Source organism: Tripterygium wilfordii, chromosome 5, assembly GCF_013401445.1.
Source record: "Tripterygium wilfordii isolate XIE 37 chromosome 5, ASM1340144v1, whole genome shotgun sequence".
NCBI lineage: Eukaryota > Viridiplantae > Streptophyta > Magnoliopsida > Celastrales > Celastraceae > Tripterygium > Tripterygium wilfordii.
Window position 1 is genome coordinate 7,046,212 of NC_052236.1, and position 24,555 is coordinate 7,070,766.

Genomic DNA, 24,555 nt, shown 5'->3' on the forward strand with positions numbered 1-24,555 from the left:
GTACTCTATTTAGTGTTCATAGAAGTCGAACTTGATAGTTTAGCTTTCATACAATGTTTCATTAGATAAAGATGCGAATAGACCAAGTTATGTTTCAAATTACATAAAATCGTGAAAAGCACGTCTATGGAGAGAGTTGAGCGATTCCAAAGCATCAAAGTGGACCATTGTACTCTATTTACTGTTCTTAGAAGTCTAACTTGCTAGTTTGGCTTTCGCCCAACGTTTCATTGGATAAAGATGAGAATAGACCAAGTTATGTTTGAAATTGCATAAAAACGTTAAAAGCATGTCTATGGAGAGACTTGAGCAATTCCGAAGCATTAAAGTGGACCGTTGAACTCTATTTAGTGTTCTTTGAAGTCTAACTTGCTAGTTTAACTTTCGTACAACGTTTCATTAGATAAAGATGCGAATTGACCAAGTTATATTTGAAATTGCACAAAAACGTGCAAAGCACGTCTATTGTAAGAGTTGAGCAATTCCAAAGCATCAAAGCGGACCGTTGAACTCTATATAGTGTTCTTAGAAGTCTAATATGCTAGTTTAGTTTTCGTACAACGTTTCATTAGATAAAGATGCGAATAAACCAAGTTATGTTTCAAATTGCACAAAAACGTGAAAAGCATGCCTATGGAAAGAGTTTGGCAATTCCAAAGCATCAAAGTGGACCGTTGGACTCTATTTAGTGTTCTTAGGAGTCTAACTTAGTAGTTTAGCGTTCGTACAACGTTTGATTAGATAAAGATGTGAATAGACCGAGTTATGTTTCAAATTACATAAAAACGTGAAAAGCATGTCTATGGAGATAGTTGAGTAATTTCAAAGCATCAAAGTCCCGTTGTCCTCAATTTATTGTTGTTAGAAGTCTAACTTGCTAATTTAGCTTTCGTCCAATGTTTCATTGGATAAAGGTGCGAATAAACCAAGTTATGTTTCAAACTACACAAAAACGTGAAAAAGCACGTGTATGGAGAGAGTTGAGCAATTGGAATGCATCAAATTGGACCGTTGTACTCTATTTATTTTTCTTCGAAGTCTAACTGGCTAGTTTAGTTTTTGAACAATGTTTCATTAGATAAAGATGCGAATAGACCAAGTTATGTTTGAAATAGCAGAAAAACGTGAAAAGCAAGTCTATCATGAGAGTTGAGCAATTCCGAAGCATCAAAGTGGACAGTTGATCTCTATTTAGTGTTCTTAGAAGTCTCACTTGCTAGTTTAGTTTTCGTACAACGTTTCCTTAGATAAAGATGTGAATAGACAAAGTTACGTTTCAAATTGCATAAAAACGTGAAAAGCACGTCTTTGTACAGAGTTGAGCAACTCCAAAGCATCAAAGTGGACCCTTGTACTCTATCTACTGTTCTCAGAAGTCTAACTTGCTAGTTTGGCTTTTGTACAATGATTCATTAGATAAAGATGAGAATAGACCAAGCTATTATTGAAATTGCACAAAAATGAACAAAGCATGCCTATGGAAGGAGTTGAGCAATTCCAAAGCATCAAAGTGGACCATTGTACTCTTTCTAGTGTTCTCGGAAGTCTGACTTTCTAGTTTAGCTTTCGTACAATGTTTAGTACGCTAAAGATGTGAATAGAACATGTTATGTTTCAAATTATAGAAAAATGTCACAAGCTCGTCTTTTGAGACAGTTGAGCAATTCCGAAGCTTCAAAGTCAACCGTTGTACTCTATTTAGTGTTCATAGAAGTCTAACGTGGTAGTTTAGCTTTCGTACAACGTTTCATTAGATAAAGATGCGAATAGACCAAGTTATGTTTCAAATTACATAAAACCGTGAAAAGCACGTCTATGGAGAGAGTTGAGCAATTCCAAAGCATCAAAGTGGACCGTTGTACTCTATTTACTGTTCTTACAAGTCTAACTTGTTAGTTTGGCTTTCGTCCAACGTTTCATTGGATAAAGATGCGAATAAACCAAGTTATGTTTCAAATTGCACAAAAACGTGAAAAGCATGCCTATGGAAAGAGTTTGGCAATTCCAAAGCATCAAAGTGGACCGTTGGACTCTATTTAGTGTTCTTAGGAGTCTAACTTAGTAGTTTAGCGTTCGTACAACGTTTGATTAGATAAAGATGTGAATAGACCAAGTTATGTTTCAAATTACATAAAAACGTGAAAAGCATGTCTATTGAGATAGTTGAGTAATTTCAAAGCATCAAAGTCCCGTTGTCCTCAATTTATTGTTGTTAGAAGTCTAACTTGCTAATTTAGCTTTCGTCCAATGTTTCATTGGATAAAGGTGCGAATAAACCAAGTTATGTTTCAAACTACACAAAAACGTGAAAAGCACGTGTATGGAGAGAGTTGAGCAATTGGAATGCATCAAATTGGACCGTTGTACTCTATTTATTTTTCTTCGAAGTCTAACTGGCTAGTTTAGTTTTTGAACAATGTTTCATTAGATAAAGATGCGAATAGACCAAGTTATGTTTGAAATAGCAGAAAAACGTGAAAAGCAAGTCTATCATGAGAGTTGAGCAATTCCGAAGCATCAAAGTGGACAGTTGATCTCTATTTAGTGTTCTTAGAAGTCTCACTTGCTAGTTTAGTTTTCGTACAACGTTTCCTTAGATAAAGATGTGAATAGACAAAGTTACGTTTCAAATTGCATAAAAACGTGAAAAGCATGTCTTTGTACAGAGTTGAGCAACTCCAAAGCATCAAAGTGGACCCTTGTACTCTATCTACTGTTCTCAGAAGTCTAACTTGCTAGTTTGGCTTTTGTACAATGATTCATTAGATAAAGATGAGAATAGACCAAGCTATTATTGAAATTGCACAAAAATGAACAAAGCATGCCTATGGAAAGAGTTGAGCAATTCCAAAGCATCAAAGTGGACCATTGTACTCTTTCTAGTGTTCTCGGAAGTCTGACTTTCTAGTTTAGCTTTCGTACAATGTTTAGTACGCTAAAGATGCGAATAGAACATGTTATGTTTCAAATTATAGAAAAATGTCACAAGCTCGTCTTTTGAGATAGTTGAGCAATTCCAAAGCTTCAAAGTCAACCGTTGTACTCTATTTAGTGTTCATAGAAGTCTAACGTGGTAGTTTAGCTTTCGTACAACGTTTCATTAGATAAAGATGCGAATAGACCAAGTTATGTTTCAAATTACATAAAACCGTGAAAAGCACGTCTATGGAGAGAGTTGAGCAATTCCAAAGCATCAAAGTGGAACGTTGTACTCTATTTACTGTTCTTACAAGTATAACTTGCTAGTTTGACTTTCGTCCAACGTTTCATTGGATAAAGATGCGAATAAACCAAGTTATGTTTCAAATTGCACAAAAACGTGAAAAGCATGCCTATGGAAAGAGTTTGGCAATTCCAAAGCATCAAAGTGGACCGTTGGACTCTATTTAGTGTTCTTAGGAGTCTAACTTAGTAGTTTAGCGTTCGTACAACGTTTGATTAGATAAAGATGTGAATAGACCAAGTTATGTTTCAAATTACATAAAAACGTGAAAAGCATGTCTATTGAGATAGTTGAGTAATTTCAAAGCATCAAAGTCCCGTTGTCCTCAATTTATTGTTGTTAGAAGTCTAACTTGCTAATTTAGCTTTCGTCCAATGTTTCATTGGATAAAGGTGCGAATAAACCAAGTTATGTTTCAAACTACACAAAAACGTGAAAAGCACGTGTATGGAGAGAGTTGAGCAATTGGAATGCATCAAATTGAACCGTTGTACTCTATTTATTTTTCTTCGAAGTCTAACTGGCTAGTTTAGTTTTTGAACAATGTTTCATTAGATAAAGATGCGAATAGACCAAGTTATGTTTGAAATAGCAGAAAAACGTGAAAAGCAAGTCTATCATGAGAGTTGAGCAATTCCGAAGCATCAAAGTGGACAGTTGATCTCTATTTAGTGTTCTTAGAAGTCTCACTTGCTAGTTTAGTTTTCGTACAACGTTTCCTTAGATAAAGATGTGAATAGACAAAGTTACGTTTCAAATTGCATAAAAACGTGAAAAGCATGTCTTTGTACAGAGTTGAGCAACTCCAAAGCATCAAAGTGGACCCTTGTACTCTATCTACTGTTCTCAGAAGTCTAACTTGCTAGTTTGGCTTTTGTACAATGATTCATTAGATAAAGATGAGAATAGACCAAGCTATTATTGAAATTGCACAAAAATGAACAAAGCATGCCTATGGAAAGAGTTGAGCAATTCCAAAGCATCAAAGTGGACCATTGTACTCTTTCTAGTGTTCTCGGAAGTCTGACTTTCTAGTTTAGCTTTCGTACAATGTTTAGTACGCTAAAGATGCGAATAGAACATGTTATGTTTCAAATTATAGAAAAATGTCACAAGCTCGTCTTTTGAGATAGTTGAGCAATTCCAAAGCTTCAAAGTCAACCGTTGTACTCTATTTAGTGTTCATAGAAGTCTAACGTGGTAGTTTAGCTTTCGTACAACGTTTCATTAGATAAAGATGCGAATAGACCAAGTTATGTTTCAAATTACATAAAACCGTGAAAAGCACGTCTATGGAGAGAGTTGAGCAATTCCAAAGCATCAAAGTGGAACGTTGTACTCTATTTACTGTTCTTACAAGTATAACTTGCTAGTTTGACTTTCGTCCAACGTTTCATTGGATAAAGATGCGAATAAACCAAGTTATGTTTCAAATTGCACAAAAACGTGAAAAGCATGCCTATGGAAAGAGTTTGGCAATTCCAAAGCATCAAAGTGGACCGTTGGACTCTATTTAGTGTTCTTCGGAGTCTAACTTAGTAGTTTAGCGTTCGTACAACGTTTGATTAGATAAAGATGTGAATAGACCAAGTTATGTTTCAAATTACATAAAAACGTGAAAAGCATGTCTATGGAGATAGTTGAGTAATTTCAAAGCATCAAAGTCCCGTTGTCCTCAATTTATTGTTGTTAGAAGTCTAACTTGCTAATTTAGCTTTCGTCCAATGTTTCATTGGATAAAGGTGCGAATAAACCAAGTTATGTTTCAAACTACACAAAAACGTGAAAAGCACGTGTATGGAGAGAGTTGAGCAATTGGAATGCATCAAATTGGACCGTTGTACTCTATTTATTTTTCTTCGAAGTCTAACTGGCTAGTTTAGTTTTTGAACAATGTTTCATTAGATAAAGATGCGAATAGACCAAGTTATGTTTGAAATAGCAGAAAAACGTGAAAAGCAAGTCTATCATGAGAGTTGAGCAATTCCGAAGCATCAAAGTGGACAGTTGATCTCTATTTAGTGTTCTTAGAAGTCTCTCTTGCTAGTTTAGTTTTCATACAACGTTTCCTTAGATAAAGATGTGAATAGACAAAGTTATGTTTCAAATTGCATAAAAACGTGAAAAGCACGTCTTTGTACAGAGTTGAGCAACTCCGAAGCATCAAAGTGGACCGTTGTACTCTATCTACTGTTCTCAGAAGTCTAACTTGCTAGTTTGGCTTTTGTACAATGATTCATTAGATAAAGATGAGAATAGACCAAGCTATTATTGAAATTGCACAAAAATGAACAAAGCATGCCTATGGAAAGAGTTGAGCAATTCCAAAGCATCAAAGTGGACCATTGTACTCTTTCTAGTGTTCTCGGAAGTCTGACTTTCTAGTTTAGCTTTCGTACAATGTTTAGTACGCTAAAGATGCGAATAGAACATGTTATGTTTCAAATTATAGAAAAATGTCACAAGCTCGTCTTTTGAGACAGTTGAGCAATTCCGTAGCTTCAAAGTCAACCGTTGTACTCTATTTAGTGTTCATAGAAGTCTAACGTGGTAGTTTAGCTTTCGTACAACGTTTCATTAGATAAAGATGCGAATAGACCAAGTTATGTTTCAAATTACATAAAACCATGAAAAGCACGTCTATGGAGAGAGTTGAGCAATTCCAAAGCATCAAAGTGGACCGTTGTACTCTATTTACTGTTCTTACAAGTCTATCTTGCTAGTTTGGCTTTCGTCCAACGTTTCATTGGATAAAGATTCGAATAAACCAAGTTATGTTCAAAATTGCATAAAAACGTTAAAAGCATGTCTATGGAGAGAGTTGAGCAATTCTAAAGCATCAAAGTGGACCGTTGAACTCGATTTAGTGTTTTTAGAAGTCTAACTTGCTAGTTTAGTTTTCATACAGCGTTTCATTAGATAAAGATGCGAATTGACCAAGCTATGTTTGCAATTGCACAAAAACGTGAAAAGCACGTCTATTGTGAGAGTTGAGCAATTCCAAAGCATAAAAGTGAACCGTTGGACTCTATTTAGTGTTCTTAGAAGTCTAACATGCTAGTTTAGTTTTCGTACAACGTTTCATTAGATAAGTTGCGAATAGACCAAGTTATGTTTCAAATTGCATAAAAATGTGAAAAGCATGCCTATGGAAAGAGTTTAGCAATTCCAAAGCATCAAAGTGGACCATTGAACTCTATTTAGTGTTCTTAGAAGTCTAACTTGGTAGTTTAGCTTTCGTACAACATTTCACTAGATAAAGATGCGAATAGACCAAGTTATGTTTCAAATTGCACAAAAATTTGAAAAGCATGTCTATGGAGAGAGTTGAGCAATTCCAAAGCATCAAAGTGCCGTTGTACTCTATTTATTGTTGTTAGAAGTCGAACTTGCTAATTTAGCTTTCGTCCAACGTTTCATTGGATAAAGATGCGAATAGACCAAGTTATGTTTCAAATTGCACAAAAATGTGAAAAGCACGTGTATGGAGAGAGTTGAGCAATTCGAAAGCGTCAAATTGGACTGTTATACTCTATTTATTGTTCTTCGAAGTCTAACTGGATGTTTAGCTTTTGAACAATGTTACATTAGATAAAGATGGGAATAGAACAAGTTATGTTTGAAATAGCACAAAAACGTGAAAAGTACGTCTATCGTGGGAGTTGAGCAATTCTAAAGCATCAAGGTGGACCGTTGGTCTCTATTTAGTGTTCTTAGAAGTCTAACTTGCTAGTTTAGTTTTCGTACAACGTTTCATTAGATAAAGATGCGAATAGACCAAGTTATGTTTCAAATTGCAGAAAAACGTGAAAAGCACGCATATGGAGAGAGTTTAGCAATTCCAAAGCATCAAGGTGGACCGTTGGACTCTATTTAGTGTTCTTAGAAGTGTGACTTGCTAGTTTAGTATTTGTACAATGTTTCATAAGCTAAAGATGCGAATAGACCATGTTGTGTTTCAAATTGCACGAAAACATCAAAAGCTTGTCTATTGCGAGAGTTTAGCAGTTCCAAAGCATCAAAGTGCACCGTTGTACTATATTTTGTGTGCTTAGGAGTCTAACTTGCGAGTTTGGCTTTCATCCAACGTTTCCTTAGATAAAGATGCTAATAGACTAAGTTTTGTTTCAAATTGCACAAAAAGTGAAAAGCACATCTATGGAGAGAGTTGAGCAATTCCAAAGGATGAAAGTGGACCGCTGAAATCTATTTAGTGTTCTTAGAAGTCTAACTTACTAGTTTAGCTTTCATACAACGTTTCGTAAGCAAGAGATGTGGATAAACCACGTTATGTTTCAAATTACACAAAAAGTCAAAAGCTCATCTATTGAGAGAGTTGAGCAATTCCAAAACATCAAAGTGGACCATTGTACTCTTTTTAGTGTTCTTATTAGTCTAACTTGCTATTTTAGCTTTCGCACAATGTTTCGTAAGCCAAAGATACAAATAGACCCAAATTATGCTTCAAATTGCACAAAAACATGAAAAGCACGTCTATGGAAAGAGTTGAGCAATTCCGAAACATCAAAGTGGGCTGTTCAACTCTATTTACTGTTGTTAGAAGTCTAACTTGCTAGTTTAGCTTTCGTAAAATGTTTCATTACATAAAGATGCGAATGGACCAAGTTATGTTTCAAATTGCACAAAAACGTGAAAAGCACGTCTATGGAGAGAGTTGAGCAATTCGAATGCATCAAATTGGACCGTTGTACTCTATTTATTTTTCTTCGAAGTCTAACTGGCTAGTTTAGTTTTTGAACAATGTTTCATTAGATAAAGATGGGAATAGACCAAGTTATGTTTGAAATAGCAGAAAAACGTGAAAAGCAAGTCTATCATGAGAGTTGAGCAATTCCAAAACATCAAAGTGGACCATTGTACTCTTTTTAGTGTTCTTATTAGTCTAACTTACTATTTTAGCTTTCGCACAATGTTTCGTAAGCCAAAGATACGAATAGACCCAAATTATGCTTCAAATTGCACAAAAACATGAAAAGCACGTCTATGGAAAGAGTTGAGCAATTCCGAAACATCAAAGTGGGCTGTTCAACTCTATTTACTGTTGTTAGAAGTCTAACTTGCTAGTTTAGCTTTAAAAAGAAGCGAATAGACCAAGTTAAGTTTGAAATTGCACAAAAACGTGAAGAGCTCGTCTATGGAGTGAGTTGAGCAATTCCAAAGCATCAAAGTGGACCGTTGTACTCTATTTAGTGTTCTTAGAAGTCTAACTTGCAACCAATGGGTTTTACACCGTGAGATGGTTCTACAAGTTCCCAGACTTGATTTGAGTACATGGACTCCATCTCAGATTTCATAGCTTTCTTCCAAGATATTGAATCTTTATCTTGGAGAGCTTCTTTGTAGTTACTGGGATCAGTATCTTGTTCAATTGGGATCATTACATACACTTCACCCAATAGAGCATGCCGACTAGGTAATCTAGTTACCCTCCCATTACGACGAGGCCCTGTTTGTTCATCTGGAGTATTTTGGTGTGATGTTTCTGTTCGATTTGTATCAGGAACTTCATGCTGATCAGGTTGATTCCCCAATATGTGATGATCATCCTTTCGAACAAAATCAGTTTGAGATTCCACAATCCTCCCATTGTTATGTGGTACTGGATCGTTATCCTCAATTGATGTTTCTTGAGTTGTTTGGTTTCCTTGTGTTTCCCCTCTCAATTCTTCAAGAACAATTTTACTTTTAGGTTTGTGATTCATCATATAGTCTTCTTCTAAAAATCGAGCATTGGTGCTGACAATGACCTTATAATCCTTAGAACTATAAAACAAACCACCTTTGGTACCTCGAGGGTGTCCAACGAAAAAACATACTTCTGTTCTTGATTCCAACTTCCCAGTGTTCCCTATTAGCACATGGGTCAGACTACCCCATATCCGAATATGGGCCAAGCTGGGCTTTCGCCCTGTCCATAATTCAATAGGAGTAGTTGGTACTGACTTAGAAGGAACTAAGTTCAGAATGTAGGCAGCTGTTTCTAGGGCAAAGCCCTAGAAGAAATTAGGCAATTCAGAAAAAACTCATCATTGATCTTACAATTTCCATAAGAGTCATATTCCTCCTTTCTGTCACACCATTTTGTTGTGGTGTGCCTGGCATAGTTAGTTGGGATGAAATCCCCTATGTGTTAAGTATTCCATAAACTCTCGCGAGAGCTATTCACCACCACGATCAGATCGTAGTGATTTGATACTCTTTCCTAAATGCTTCTCCACACGCGCCTTATAGCTTTTGAACATCTCAAAAGTTTCAGACTTATGATGTATTAGAAAAATATATCCATACCTTGAGTAATCGTCTATGAAAGTGATGAAGTACTCATAACCTCCTCTCGCTCAGATAGTCATTGGACCACATACATCAGAATGTACCAACACCAAACATTCTTTGGCTCTATACTCCTTGGCCGAAAATGGCCTCTTAGTCATCTTACCTTCCAAACATGATTCACAGACTGGAAGTTCCTCAACTTCCAATGAACTCAAAGATCCATCTCGTATCAGTCTAGTAATCGTGTTCAGATTTATATGACCTAAGCGTAGATGCCAAAGATAAGTTTGATTTGGTTTCGAAGGTTCCTTTCTCTTAGATGGAAAAATTGTTGAGTTATTCAATTCATTACATTTAGAAGAATTTGGACTAATAATGGAAAGATTATCTACCAAAGTACCATAATAGATAAAACGTTTATTGTATCTGATAACAATAGAGTTATCAAACTCAAAACAATATCCATTCAAAGCTAAAGATGGAATTGAAAGTAAATTTCGTCTCATAGCTGGTACGTAAAGACAATCGTTCAAAATTAAAGTCCTATCATTACTAAAACTCAAATGAAAAATGCCTACTGCTTCTACTCTTAGTCTTGTCGCATCTCCCAAAAGCACGTAACTCTCGCTAGCAAGTTAGACTTCCAAGAACACTAAACAGAGTTCAACGGTGTACATTGATGCTTTGGAATTGCTCAACTCTCTCCATAGACGAGCTTTTCACATTTTAGTGCAATTTCAAACATAACTTGGTCCATTCGCATTTTTAGGTTACGAAACATTGCACGAAAGCTAAACTAGCAAGTTAGACTTCTAAGAACACTAAATAGAGTACAACGGTCCACATTGATGCATTGGAATTGCTTAACTCTCTCCATAGACGACCTTTTCACGTTTTAGTGCAATTTCAAATATAACTTGATCTATTCGCATCTTTAGCTTACGAAACAATGGACGAAAGCTACTAGCAAGTTAGACTTCTAAGAACACAAAATAGAGTACAACGATCCACATTGCTGCTTTGGAATTGCTCAACTCTGTCCATAGACGAGCTTTTCAAGTTTTAGTACAATTTCAAACATAACTTCGTCAATTCGAATCTTTAACTTACGAAACGTTGAACGAAAGGTAAACTAGCAAGTTAGACTTCTTAGAACACAAAATAGAGCACAACGGTCCACATTGATGCTTTGGAATTGCTCAACCCTCTCCACGAACGAGCTTTTCAGGTTTTTGTGCAATTTCAAACATAATTTGGTTTTTTCACATCTTTAACTTACGAAACGTTGCACGAAAGCTAAACCAGCAAGGTAGACTTCTAAGAACACAAAATAGAGTACAAAGGTCCACATTGATGCTTTGGAATTGCTCAACCCTCTCCACAGACGAGCTTTTCACGTTTTTGTGCAATTTGAAACATAACTTGGTCCATTCGCATCTTTAGCTTACGAAATGTTGCACGAAAGCTAAACTAGCAAGTCAGACTTCTAAGAACACTAAATAGAGCGTAACGGTCCACATTGATGCTTTGGAATTGCTCAACTCTCTCCATAGATGAGCCTTTCAAGTTTTAGTACAATTTCAAACATAACTTCGTCAATTCGCATCTTTAACTTACGAAACGTTGAACGAAAGGTAAACTAGCAAGTTAGACTTCTAAGAACACTAAATAGAGTACAACAGTCCACATTGACGCTTTGGCATTGCTCAACTCTCTCCACAGACGGGCTTTTCACGTTTTTGTTCAATTTCAGACATAACTTGGTCTATTCTCATCCTTAACTTACGACACGTTGCACAAAAGCTAAACTAGCAAGTTAGACTTCTAAGAACACTAAATAGAGTACAATAGTCCACATTGATGCTTTGGAATTGCTCAACTCTCTCCATAGATGAGCTTTTCACATTTTAGTGCAATTTCAAGCATAACTTGCTCTATTCACATCTTTAGCTTACGAAATGTTGCACGAAAGCTAAACTAGCAAGTTAGACTTCTAAGAACACTAAATATAGCACAACGGTCCACATTGATGCTTTGGAATTGCTCAACTCTCTCCATAGACGAGCTTTTTACGTTTTAGTGCAATTTCAAACATAATTTATTCTATTCGCTTCTTTCGCTTACGAAACGTTGCATGAACGCTAAACTAGCAAGTTAGACTTCCAAGAACACTAAACAGAGTTCAACGGTGTACATTGATGCTTTGGAATTGCTCAACTCTCTCCATAGATGAGCTTTTCGCATTTTAGTGCAATTTCAAACATAACTTGGTCCATTCACATTTTTAGGTTACGAAACATTGCACGAAAGCTAAACTAGCAAGTTAGACTTCTAAGAACACTAAATAGAGTACAACGGTCCACATTGATGCATTGGAATTGCTCAACTCTCTCCATAGATGACCTTTTCACGTTTTGAGCAATTCCAAAGCATCAATGTGGACCGTTGTACTCTATTTTGTGTTCTTAGAAGTCTAACTTGCTAGTAGCTTTCGTCCAACGTTTCGTAAGCTAAAGATGCGAATAGATCAAGTTATGTTTGAAATTGCACTAAAACGTGAAAAGGTCGTCTATGGAGAGAGTTGAGCAATTCCAATGCATGAATGTGGACCATTGTACTCTATTTAGTGTTCTTAGAAGTCTAACTTGCTAGTTTAGCTTTCGTGCAATGTTTCGTAACCTAAAAATGCGAATGGACCAAGTTATGTTTGAAATTGCACTAAAATGTGAAAAGCTCGTCTATGGAGAGAGTTGAGCAATTCCAAAGCATCAATGTACACCGTTGAACTCTGTTTAGTGTTCTTCGAAGTCTAACTTGCTAGTTTATCGTTCATGCAACGTTTCGTAAGCAAAAGAAGCGAATAGAATAAATTATGTTTGAAATTGCACTAAAACGTGAAAAGCTCGTCTATGGGGAGAGTTGAGCAATTCCAAAGCATCAATATGGACCGTTGTGCTATATTTAGTGTTCTTAGAGGTCTAACTTGCAAGTTTAGCTTTCGTGCAACATTTCGTAAGCTAAAGATGCGAATAGAGCAAGTTATGTTTGAAATTGCACTAAAATGTGAAAAGCTCATCTATGGAGAGAGTTGAGCAATTCCAAAGCATCAATGTGGACTATTGTACTCTATTTAGTGTTCTTAGAAGTCTAACTTGCTAGTTTAGCTTTTGTGCAACGTTTCGTAAGTTAAGGATGAGAATAGACCAAGTTATGTCTGAAATTGAACAAAAACGTGAAAAGCCCGTCAGTGGAGAGAGTTGAGCAATGCCAAAGCATCAATGTGGACTGTTGTACTCTATTTAGTGTTGTTAGAAGTCTAACTTGCTAGTTTACCTTTCGTTCAACGTTTCGTAAGTTAAAGATGCGAATTGACGAAGTTATGTTTGAAATTGTACTAAAACTTGAAAAGCTTGTCTATGGAGAGAGTTGAGCAATTCCAAAGTATCAATGTGGACCGTTACGCTCTATTTAGTGTTCTTAGAAGTCTGACTTGCTAGTTTAGCTTTCATGCAACATTTCGTAAGCTAAAGATGCGAATGGACCTAGTTATGTTTCAAATTGCACAAAAACGTGAAAAGCTCGTCTGTGGAGAGGGTTGAGCAATTCCAAAGCATCAATGTGGACCTTTGTACTCTATTTTGTGTTCTTAGAAGTCTACCTTGCTGGTTTAGCTTTCGTGCAACGTTTCGCAAGTTAAAGATGTGAAAAAACCAAATTATGTTTGAAATTGCACAAAAACGTGAAAAGCTCGTTCGTGGAGAGGGTTGAGCAATTCCAAAGCATCAATGTGGAACGTTGTGCTCTATTTTGTGTTCTTAGAAGTGTAACTTGCTAGTTTACCTTTCGTTCAACGTTTCGTAAGTTAAAGATGCGAATTGACGAAGTTATGTTTGAAATTGTACTAAAACTTGAAAAGCTCGTCTATGGACAGAGTTGAGCAATTCCAAAGCATCAATGTGGACCGTTGTACTCTATTTTGTGTTCTTAGAAGTCTAACTTGCTAGTAGCTTTCGTCCAACGTTTCGTAAGCTAAAGATGCGAAGAGATCAAGTTATGTTTGAAATTGCACTAAAACGTGAAAAGGTCGTCTATGGAGAGAGTTGAGCAATTCCAATGCATCAATGTGGACCGTTGTACTCTATTTAGTGTTCTTAGAAGTCTAACTTGCTAGTTTAGCTTTCGTGCAATGTTTCGTAACCTAAAAATTCGAATGGACCAAGTTATGTTTGAAATTGCACTAAAATGTGAAAAGCTCGTCTATGGAGAGAGTTGAGCAATTCCAAAGCATCAATGTACACCGTTGAACTCTGTTTAGTGTTCTTGGAAGTCTAACTTTCTAGTTTAACGTTCATGCAACGTTTCGTAAGCTAAAGAAGCGAATAGAATAAATTATGTTTGAAATTGCACTAAAACGTGAAAACCTCGTCTATGGAGAGAGTTGAGCAATTCCAAAGCATCAATATGGACCGTTGTGCTATATTTGGTGTTCTTAGAAGTCTAACTTGCTAGTTTAGCTTTCGTGCAACATTTCGTAAGCTAAAGATGCGAATAGAGCAAGTTATGCTTGAAATTGCACTAAAATGTGAAAAGCTCATCTATGGAGAGAGTTGAGCAATTCCAAAGCATCAATGTGGACTATTGTACTCTATTTAGTGTTCTTAGAAGTCTAACTTGCTATTTTAGCTTTTGTGCAACGTTTGATAAATTAAGGATGAGAATAGACCAAGTTATGTCTGAAATTGAACAAAAACGTGAAAAGCCCGTCTGTGGAGAGAGTTGAGCAATGCCAAAGCGTCAATGTGGACTGTTGTACTCCATTTAGTGTTCTTAGATGTCTAACTTGCTAGTTTACCTTTCGTTCAACGTTTCGTAAGTTAAAGATGCGAATTGACGAAGTTATGTTTGAAATTGTACTAAAACTTGAAAAGCTCGTCTATGGAGAGAGTTGTGCAATTCCAAAACATCAATGTGGACCGTTACACTCTATTTAGTGTTCTTAGAAGTCTAACTTGCTAGTTTAGCTTTCGTGCAACATTTCGTAAGCTAAAGATGCGAATGGACCAAGTTATGTTTCAAATTGCACAAAAACGTGAAAAGCTCGTCTGTGGAGAGGGTTGAGCAATTCCAAAGCATCAATGTGGACCATTGTACTCTATTTTGTGTTCTTAGAAGTCTACCTTGCTGGTTTAGCTTTCGTGCAACGTTTCGTAAGTTAAAGATGTGAAAAAACCAAATTATGTTTGAAATTGCACAAAAACGTGAAAAGCTCGTTCGTGGAGAGGGTTGAGCAATTCCAAAGCATCAATGTGGACCGTTGTGCTCTATTTTGTGTTCTTAGAAGTCTAACTTGCTAGTTTACCTTTCGTTCAACGTTTCGTAAGTTAAAGATGCGAATTGACGAAGTTATATTTGAAATTGTACTAAAACTTGAAAAGCTCGTCTATGGACAGAGTTGAGCAATTCCAAAGCATCAATGTGGACCGTTGTACTCTATTTTGTGTTCTTAGAAGTCTACTTGCTAGTAGCTTTCGTCCAACGTTTCGTAAGCTAAAGATGCGAAGAGATCAAGTTATGTTTGAAATTGCACTAAAACGTGAAAAGGTCATCTATGGAGAGAGTTGAGCAATTCCAATGCATCAATGTGGACCGTTGTACTCTATTTAGTGTTCTTAGAAGTCTAACTTGCTAGTTTAGCTTTCGTGCAATGTTTCGTAACCTAAAAATTCGAATGGACCAAGTTATGTTTGAAATTGCACTAAAATGTGAAAAGCTCGTCTATGGAGAGAGTTGAGCAATTCCAAAGCATCAATGTACACCGTTGAACTCTGTTTACTGTTCTTGGAAGTCTAGCTTTCTGGTTTAACGTTCATGCAACGTTTCGTAAGCTAAAGAAGCGAATAGAATAAATTATGTTTGAAATTGCACTAAAACGTGAAAAGCTCGTCTATGGAGAGAGTTGAGCAATTCCAAAGCATCAATGTGGACCGCTGTGCTATATTTAGTGTTCTTAGAAGTCTAACTTGCTAGTTTAGCTTTCGTGCAACATTTCGTAAGCTAAAGATGCGAATAGAGCAAGTTATGTTTGAAATTGCACTAAAATGTGAAAAGCTCATCTATGGAGAGAGTTGAGCAATTCCAAAGCATCAATGTGGACTATTGTACTCTATTTAGTGTTCTTAGAAGTCTAAGTTGCTAGTTTAGCTTTTGTGCAACGTTTCGTAAGTTAAGGATGAGAATAGACCAAGTTATGTCTGAAATTGAACAAAAAGTGAAAAGCCCGTCTGTGGAGAGAGTTGAGCAATGCCAAAGCATCAATGTGGACTGTTGTACTCCATTTAGTGTTCTTAGAAGTCTAACTTGCTAGTTTACCTTTCGTTCAACGTTTCGTAAGTTAAAGATGCGAATTGACGAAGTTATGTTTGAAATTGTACTAAAACTTGAAAAGCTCGTCTATGGAGAGAGTTGTGCAATTCCAAAGCATCAATGTGGACCTTTATGCTCTATTTAGTGTTCTTAGAAGTCTAACTTGCTAGTTCAGCTTTCGTGCAACATTTCGTAGGCTAAAGATGCGAATGGACCAAGTTATGTTTCAAATTGCACAAAAACGTGAAAAGCTCGTCTGTGGAGAGGATTGAGCAATTCCAAAGCATCAATGTGGACCTTTGTACTCTATTTTGTGTTCTTAGAAGTCTACCTTGCTGGTTTAGCTTTCATACAACGTTTCGTAAGTTAAAGATGTGAAAAAACCAAATTATGTTTGAAATTGCACAAAAAGGTGAAAAGCTCGTTCGTGGAGAGGGTTGAGCAATTCCAAAGCATCAATGTGGACCGTTGTGCTCTATTTTGTGTTCTTGGAAGTCTAACTTGCTAGTTTACCTTTCGTTCAACGTTTCGTAAGTTAAAGATGCGAATTGACGAACTTATGTTTGAAGTTGTACTAAAACTTGAAAAGCTCATCTATGGACAGAGTTGAGCAATTCCAAAGCATCAATGTGGACCGTTGTACTCTATTTTGTGTTCTTAGAAGTCTAACTTGCTAGTAGCTTTCGTCCAACGTTTCGTAAGCTAAAGATGCGAATAGATCAAGTTATGTTTGAAATTGCACTAAAACGTGAAAAGGTAGTCTATGGAGAGAGTTGAGCAATTCCAATGCATCAATGTGGACCGTTGTACTCTATTTAGTGTTCTTAGAAGTCTAACTTGCTAGTTTAGCTTTCGTACAATGTTTCATAACCTAAAAATGCGAATGGACCAAGTTATGTTTGAAATTGCACTAAAATGTGAAAAGCTCGTCTATGGAGAGAGTTGAGCAATTCCAAAGCATCAATGTACACCGTTGAACTCTGTTTAGTGTTCTTGGAAGTCTAACTTGCTAGTTTAGCGTTCATGCAACGTTTCGTAAGCTAAAGAAGTGAATAGAATAAATTAGGTTTAAAATTGCACTAAAACGTGAAAAGCTCGTCTATGGAGAGAGTTGAGCAATTCCGAAGCATCAATGTGGACCGTTGTGCTATATTTAGTGTTCTTAGAAGTCTAACTTGCTAGTTTAGCTTTCGTGCAACATTTCGTAAGCTAAAGATGCGAATAGACCAAGTTATGTTTGAAATTGCACTAAAATGTGAAAAGCTCATCTATGGAGAGAGTTGAGCAATTTCAAAGCATCAATGTGGACTATTGTACTCTATTTAGTGTTCTAAGAAGTCTAACTTGCTAGTTTAGCTTTTGTGCAACGTTTCGTAAGTTAAGGATGAGAATAGACCAAGTTATGTCTGAAATTGAACAAAAACGTGAAAAGCCCGTCTGTGGAGAGAGTTGAGCAATGCCAAAGCGTCAATGTGGACTGTTGTACTCTATTTAGTGTTCTTAGAAGTCTAACTTGCTAGTTTACCTTTCGTTCAACGTTTCGTATGTTAAGGATGAGAATAGACCAAGTTATGTTTGAAATTGAACAAAAACGTGAAAAGCTCATCTGTGGAGAGAGTTGAGCAATTCCAAAGCGTCAATATGGACTGTTGTACTCTATTTAGAAGTCTAACTTGCAAGTTTACCTTTCGTTCAACGTTTCATAAGTTAAAGATGCGAATTGACGAAGTTATGTTTGAAATTGTACTAAAACTTGAAAAGCTCGTCTATGGAGAGAGTTGAGCAATTCAAAAGCATCAATGTGGACTGTTGTACTCTACTTAGTGTTCTCCGAAGTCTAACTTGCTAGTTTAGCCTTCGTGCAACGTTTTGTAAGTTAAAGATGCGAATAGACCAAGTTAAGTTTGAAATTGAACAAAAACAAGAAAAGCTCGTCTATGGAGAGTGTTGAGCAATTCCAAAGCATCAATGTGGACAGTTGTACTCTAGTTAATGTTCTTAAAAGTCTAACATGCTAGTTTAGGCTTCGTGCAATGTATCGTAAGGTAAAGATACGAATAGACCAAGTCATGTTTGAAATTGCGGAAAAACGTGAAATATTCGTCTAGGGAGAGAGTCGAGCAATTCTAAAGCATTAAAATGGACCGTTGTACTCAATTTAGTGTTCTTGGAAGTCTAACTTGATAGTTTAGCTTTCGTGCAACGTTTCGCAAGTTTAAGATATGAGTAGACCAAGTTATGTTTGAAATTGCACTAAAACGTGAAAACTCATCTATGGGGAGAGTTGAGCAATTCCAAAGCGTCAATGTGGACCATTGTGCTCTATTTAGTGTTCTTAGAAGTCTAACTTGCTAGTTTACCTTCGTGCAACGTTTCGTAAGTTAAAGATGCGAATAGACCAAGTTATGATTCAAATTGCACTAAAACGTGAAAAGCTCATCTATGGAGAGAGTTGAGCAATTCCAGAGCATCAATGTTGACTGTTGTGCTCTATTTAGTGTTCTTAGAAGTCTAACTTGATAGTTTAGCCTTCGTGCAGTGTTTCTTAAGGTAAAGATGCGAATAGACCAAGTTATGATTCAAATTGTACTAAAACGTCAAAAGCTCTTCTATGGAGAGAGTTGAGCAATTCCAAAGCATCAATGTGTTATTAGAAGTCTAACTTGCTAGTTTAGCTTTCGTGCAACGTTTCACAAGATAAAGATGCGAATAGACCAAGTTATGTTTCAAATGACACTAAAACGTGAAAAGCTCGTCTATGGAGAGAGTTGAGCAATTCCAAAGCGTCAATGTGGACCATTGTGCTCCATTTTTTTCTCTTAGAAGTCTAACTTGCTAGTTTAGCTTTCGTGCAACATTTCACAAGTCAAAGATGCGAGTAGACCAAGTTATGTTTCAAATTACACTAAAACGTGAAAAGCTCGTCTATGGAGAGAGTTGAGCAATTCCAAAGCGTCAATGTGGACCGTTGTGCTCTATTTAGTGTTCTTAGAAGTCTAACTTGCTAGTTTAGCTTTCATGCAACGTTTCACAAGATAAAGATGCAAATAGACCAAGTTATGTTTCAAATTACACTAAAACGTGAAAAGCTCGTCTATGGAGAGAATTCAGCAATTACAAAGCGTCAATGTGGACCATTGTGCTCTATTTAGTGTTCTTAGAAGTTTAACTTGCTAGTTTAGCTTTCATGCAACGTTTCACAAGTTAAAGATGCGAATAGACCAAGCTATGTTTCAAATGACACTAAAACGTGAAAAGCTCGTCTATGGAGAGAGTTCAGCAATTCCAAAGCGTCATTGTGGACCGTTGTGCTCTATTTAGTGTTCTTAAAAGTCTAACTTGCTAGTTTAGCTTTCGTGCAACGTTTCGTAAGTTAAAGATGCGAATAGGCCAAGTTATGTTTCAAATTGCACTAAAACGTGAAAAGCTCGTCTATAGAGAGAGTTGAGCAATTCCAAAGCGTCAATGTGGACCATTGTGCTCTATTTAGTGTTCTTAGAAGTCTAACTTGCTAGTTTAGCTTTCGTGCTACGTTTCATAAGTTAAAGATGCGAATAGACCAAGTTATGTTTCAAATTACACTAAAACGTGAAAAGCTCGTCTATGGACAGAGTTGAGCAATTCCAAAGCATCAATGTGGACCGTTGTGCTCTATTTAGTGTTCTTGCAAATCTAACTTGCTAGTTTAGCTTTCGTGCAACGTTTCGTAAGTTAAAGATGCGAATAGACCAAGTTATGTTTCAAATTACACTAAAACGTGAACAGCTCGTCTATGGAGAGAGTTGAGCAATTCCAAAGCGTCAATGTGGACCGTTGTGCTCTATTTAGTGTTCTTAAAAGTCTAACTTGCTAGTTTAGCTTTCGTGCAACGTTTCGTAAGTTAAACATGCGAATAGATCAAGTTATGTTTCAAATTGCACTAAAACGTGAAAAGCTCGTCTATAGAGAGAGTTGAGCAATTCCAAAGCGTCAATGTGGACCATTGTGCTCTATTTAGTGTTCTTAGAAGTCTAACTTGCTAGTTTTGCTTTCGTGCAACGTTTCGTAAGTTAAAGATGCGAATAGACCAAGTTATGATTCAAATTGCACTAAAACGTGAAAAGCTCGTCTATGGAGAGAGTTGAGCAATTCCAAAGCGTCAATGTGGACCATTGTACTCTATTTAGTGTTCTTAGAAGTCTAACTTGCTAGTTTAGCTTTCGTGCAATGTTTCGTAACCTAAAGATGCGAATGGATCAAGTTATGTTTCAAATTCCACTAAAACGTGAAAAGCTCATCTATGGAGATAGCTGAACTCTTCCAAAGCATCAATGTGGACTGTTGTACTCTATTTAGTGTTCTTAGAAGTCTAACTTGATAGTTTAGGCTTCGTGCAATGTTTCGTAAGGTAAAGATATGAATAGACCAAGTTATGTTCGCAAGTGCACAAAAACGTGAAAAAGGTCCTCTAGGGAGAGAGTTGAGCAATTCCAAAGCAGTAAAATGGACCGTTGTACTCGATTTAGTCTTCTTAGAAGTCTAACCTGCTGGTTTAGCTTTCGGGCAACGTTTCGTAAGCTAAAGATGCGAATAGACCAAGTTATGTTTGAAATTGCACTAAAATGTGAAAAGCTCGTCTATGGAGAGAGTTGAGCAATTCCAAAGCATCAATGTACACCGTTAAACTCTGTTTAGTGTTCTTGGAAATCTAACTTGCTAGTTTGGCGTTCATGCAACGTTTCGTAAGCTAAAGAAGTGAATAGAATAAATTATGTTTGAAATTGCACTAAAACGTGAAAAGCTCGTCTATGGAGAGAGTTGAGCAATTCCGAAGCATCAATGTGGACCGTTGTGCTATATTTAGTGTTCTTAGAAGTCTAACTTGCTAGTTTAGCTTTCGTGCAACATTTCGTAAGCTAAAGATGCGAATAGACCAAGTTATGTTTGAAATTGCACTAAAATGTGAAAAGCTCGTCTATAGAGAGAGTTGAGCAATTCCAAAGCGTCAATGTGGACCATTGTGCTCTATTTAGTGTTCTTAGAAGTCTAACTTGCTAGTTTAGCTTTCGTGCAACGTTTCGTAAGTTAAAGATGCGAATAGACCAAGTTATGATTCAAATTGCACTAAAACGTGAAAAGCTCGTCTATGGAGAGAGTTGAGCAATTCCAAAGCGTCAATGTGGACCATTGTACTCTATTTAGTGTTCTTAGAAGTCTAACTTGCTAGTTTAGCTTTCGTGCAATGTTTCGTAACCTAAAGATGCGAATGGATCAAGTTATGTTTCAAATTCCACTAAAACGTGAAAAGCTCATCTATGGAGATAGCTGAACTCTTCCAAAGCATCAATGTGGACTGTTGTACTCTATTTAGTGTTCTTAGAAGTCTAACTTGATAGTTTAGGCTTCGTGCAATGTTTCGTAAGGTAAAGATATGAATAGACCAAGTTATGTTCGCAAGTGCACAAAAACGTGAAAAAGGTCCTCTAGGGAGAGAGTTGAGCAATTCCAAAGCAGTAAAATGGACCGTTGTACTCGATTTAGTCTTCTTAGAAGTCTAACCTGCTGGTTTAGCTTTCGGGCAACGTTTCGTATGCTAAAGATGCGAATAGACCAAGTTATGTTTGAAATTGCACTAAAATGTGAAAAGCTCGTCTATGGAGAGAGTTGAGCAATTCCAAAGCATCAATGTACACCGTTGAACTCTGTTTAGTGTTCTTGGAAATCTAACTTGCTAGTTTAGCGTTCATGCAACGTTTCGTAAGCTAAAGAAGTGAATAGAATAAATTATGTTTGAAATTGCACTAAAACGTGAAAAGCTCGTCTATGGAGAGAGTTGAGCAATTCCGAAGCATCAATGTGGACCGTTGTGCTATATTTAGTGTTCTTAGAAGTCTAACTTGCTAGTTTAGCTTTCGTGCAACATTTCGTAAGCTAAAGATGCGAATAGACCAAGTTATGTTTGAAATTGCACTAAAATGTGAAAAGCTCGTCTATAGAGAGAGTTGAGCAATTCCAAAGCGTCAATGTGGACCATTGTGCTCTATTTAGTGTTCTTAGAAGTCTAACTTGCTAGTTTAGCTTTCGTGCAACGTTTCGTAAGTTAAAGATGCGAATAGACCAAGTTATGATTCAAATTGCACTAAAACGTGAAAAGCTCGTCTATGGAGAGAGTTGAGCAATTCCAAAGCGTCAATGTGGACCATTGTACTCTATTTAGTGTTCTTAGAAGTCTAACTTGCTAGTTTAGCTTTCGTGCAATGTTTCGTAACCTAAAGATGCGAATGGATCAAGTTATGTTTCAAATTCCACTAAAACGTGAAAAGCTCATCTATGGAGATAGCTGAACTCTTCCAAAGCATCAATGTGGACTGTTGTACTCTATTTAGTGTTCTTAGAAGTCTAACTTGATAGTTTAGGCTTCGTGCAATGTTTCGTAAGGTAAAGATATGAATAGACCAAGTTATGTTCGCAAGTGCACAAAAACGTGAAAAAGGTCCTCTAGGGAGAGAGTTGAGCAATTCCAAAGCAGTAAAATGGACCGTTGTACTCGATTTAGTCTTCTTAGAAGTCTAACCTGCTGGTTTAGCTTTCGGGCAACGTTTCGTATGCTAAAGATGCGAATAGACCAAGTTATGTTTGAAATTGCACTAAAATGTGAAAAGCTCGTCTATGGAGAGAGTTGAGCAATTCCAAAGCATCAATGTACACCGTTGAACTCTGTTTAGTGTTCTTGGAAATCTAACTTGCTAGTTTAGCGTTCATGCAACGTTTCGTAAGCTAAAGAAGTGAATAGAATAAATTATGTTTGAAATTGCACTAAAACGTGAAAAGCTCGTCTATGGAGAGAGTTGAGCAATTCCGAAGCATCAATGTGGACCGTTGTGCTATATTTAGTGTTCTTAGAAGTCTAACTTGCTAGTTTAGCTTTCGTGCAACATTTCGTAAGCTAAAGATGCGAATAGACCAAGTTATGTTTGAAATTGCACTAAAATGTGAAAAGCTCATCTATGGAGAGAGTTGAGCAATTTCAAAGCATCAATGTGGACTATTGTACTCTATTTAGTGTTCTAAGAAGTCTAACTTGCTAGTTTAGCTTTTGTGCAACGTTTCGTAAGTTAAGGATGAGAATAGACCAAGTTATGTCTGAAATTGAACAAAAACGTGAAAAGCCCGTCTGTGGAGAGAGTTGAGCAATGCCAAAGCGTCAATGTGGACTGTTGTACTCTATTTAGTGTTCTTAGAAGTCTAACTTGCTAGTTTACCTTTCGTTCAACGTTTCGTATGTTAAGGATGAGAATAGACCAAGTTATGTTTGAAATTGAACAAAAACGTGAAAAGCTCATCTGTGGAGAGAGTTGAGCAATTCCAAAGCGTCAATGTGGACTGTTGTACTCTATTTAGAAGTCTAACTTGCAAGTTTACCTTTCGTTCAACGTTTCATAAGTTAAAGATGCGAATTGACGAAGTTATGTTTGAAATTGTACTAAAACTTGAAAAGCCCGTCTATGGAGAGAGTTGAGCAATTCAAAAGCATCAATGTGGACTGTTGTACTCTACTTAGTGTTCTCCGAAGTCTAACTTGCTAGTTTAGCCTTCGTGCAACGTTTCGTAAGTTAAAGATGCGAATAGACCAAGTTAAGTTTGAAATTGAACAAAAACAAGAAAAGCTCGTCTATGGAGAGTGTTGAGCAATTCCAAAGCATCAATGTGGACAGTTGTACTCTAGTTAATGTTCTTAAAAGTCTAACATGCTAGTTTAGGCTTCGTGCAATGTATCGTAAGGTAAAGATACGAATAGACCAAGTCATGTTTGAAATTGCGGAAAAACGTGAAATATTCGTCTAGGGAGAGAGTCGAGCAATTCTAAAGCATTAAAATGGACCGTTGTACTCAATTTAGTGTTCTTGGAAGTCTAACTTGATAGTTTAGCTTTCGTGCAACGTTTCGCAAGTTTAAGATATGAGTAGACCAAGTTATGTTTGAAATTGCACTAAAACGTGAAAACTCATCTATGGGGAGAGTTGAGCAATTCCAAAGCGTCAATGTGGACCATTGTGCTCTATTTAGTGTTCTTAGAAGTCTAACTTGCTAGTTTACCTTCGTGCAACGTTTCGTAAGTTAAAGATGCGAATAGACCAAGTTATGATTCAAAGTGCACTAAAACGTGAAAAGCTCATCTATGGAGAGAGTTGAGCAATTCCAGAGCATCAATGTTGACTGTTGTGCTCTATTTAGTGTTCTTAGAAGTCTAACTTGATAGTTTAGCCTTCGTGCAGTGTTTCTTAAGGTAAAGATGCGAATAGACCAAGTTATGATTCAAATTGTACTAAAACGTCAAAAGCTCTTCTATGGAGAGAGTTGAGCAATTCCAAAGCATCAATGTGTTATTAGAAGTCTAACTTGCTAGTTTAGCTTTCGTGCAACGTTTCACAAGATAAAGATGCGAATAGACCAAGTTATGTTTCAAATGACACTAAAACGTGAAAAGCTCGTCTATGGAGAGAGTTGAGCAATTCCAAAGCGTCAATGTGGACCATTGTGCACCATTTTTTTCTCTTAGAAGTCTAACTTGCTAGTTTAGCTTTCGTGCAACGTTTCACAAGTCAAAGATGCGAGTAGACCAAGTTATGTTTCAAATTACACTAAAACGTGAAAAGCTCGTCTATGGAGAGAGTTGAGCAATTCCAAAGCGTCAA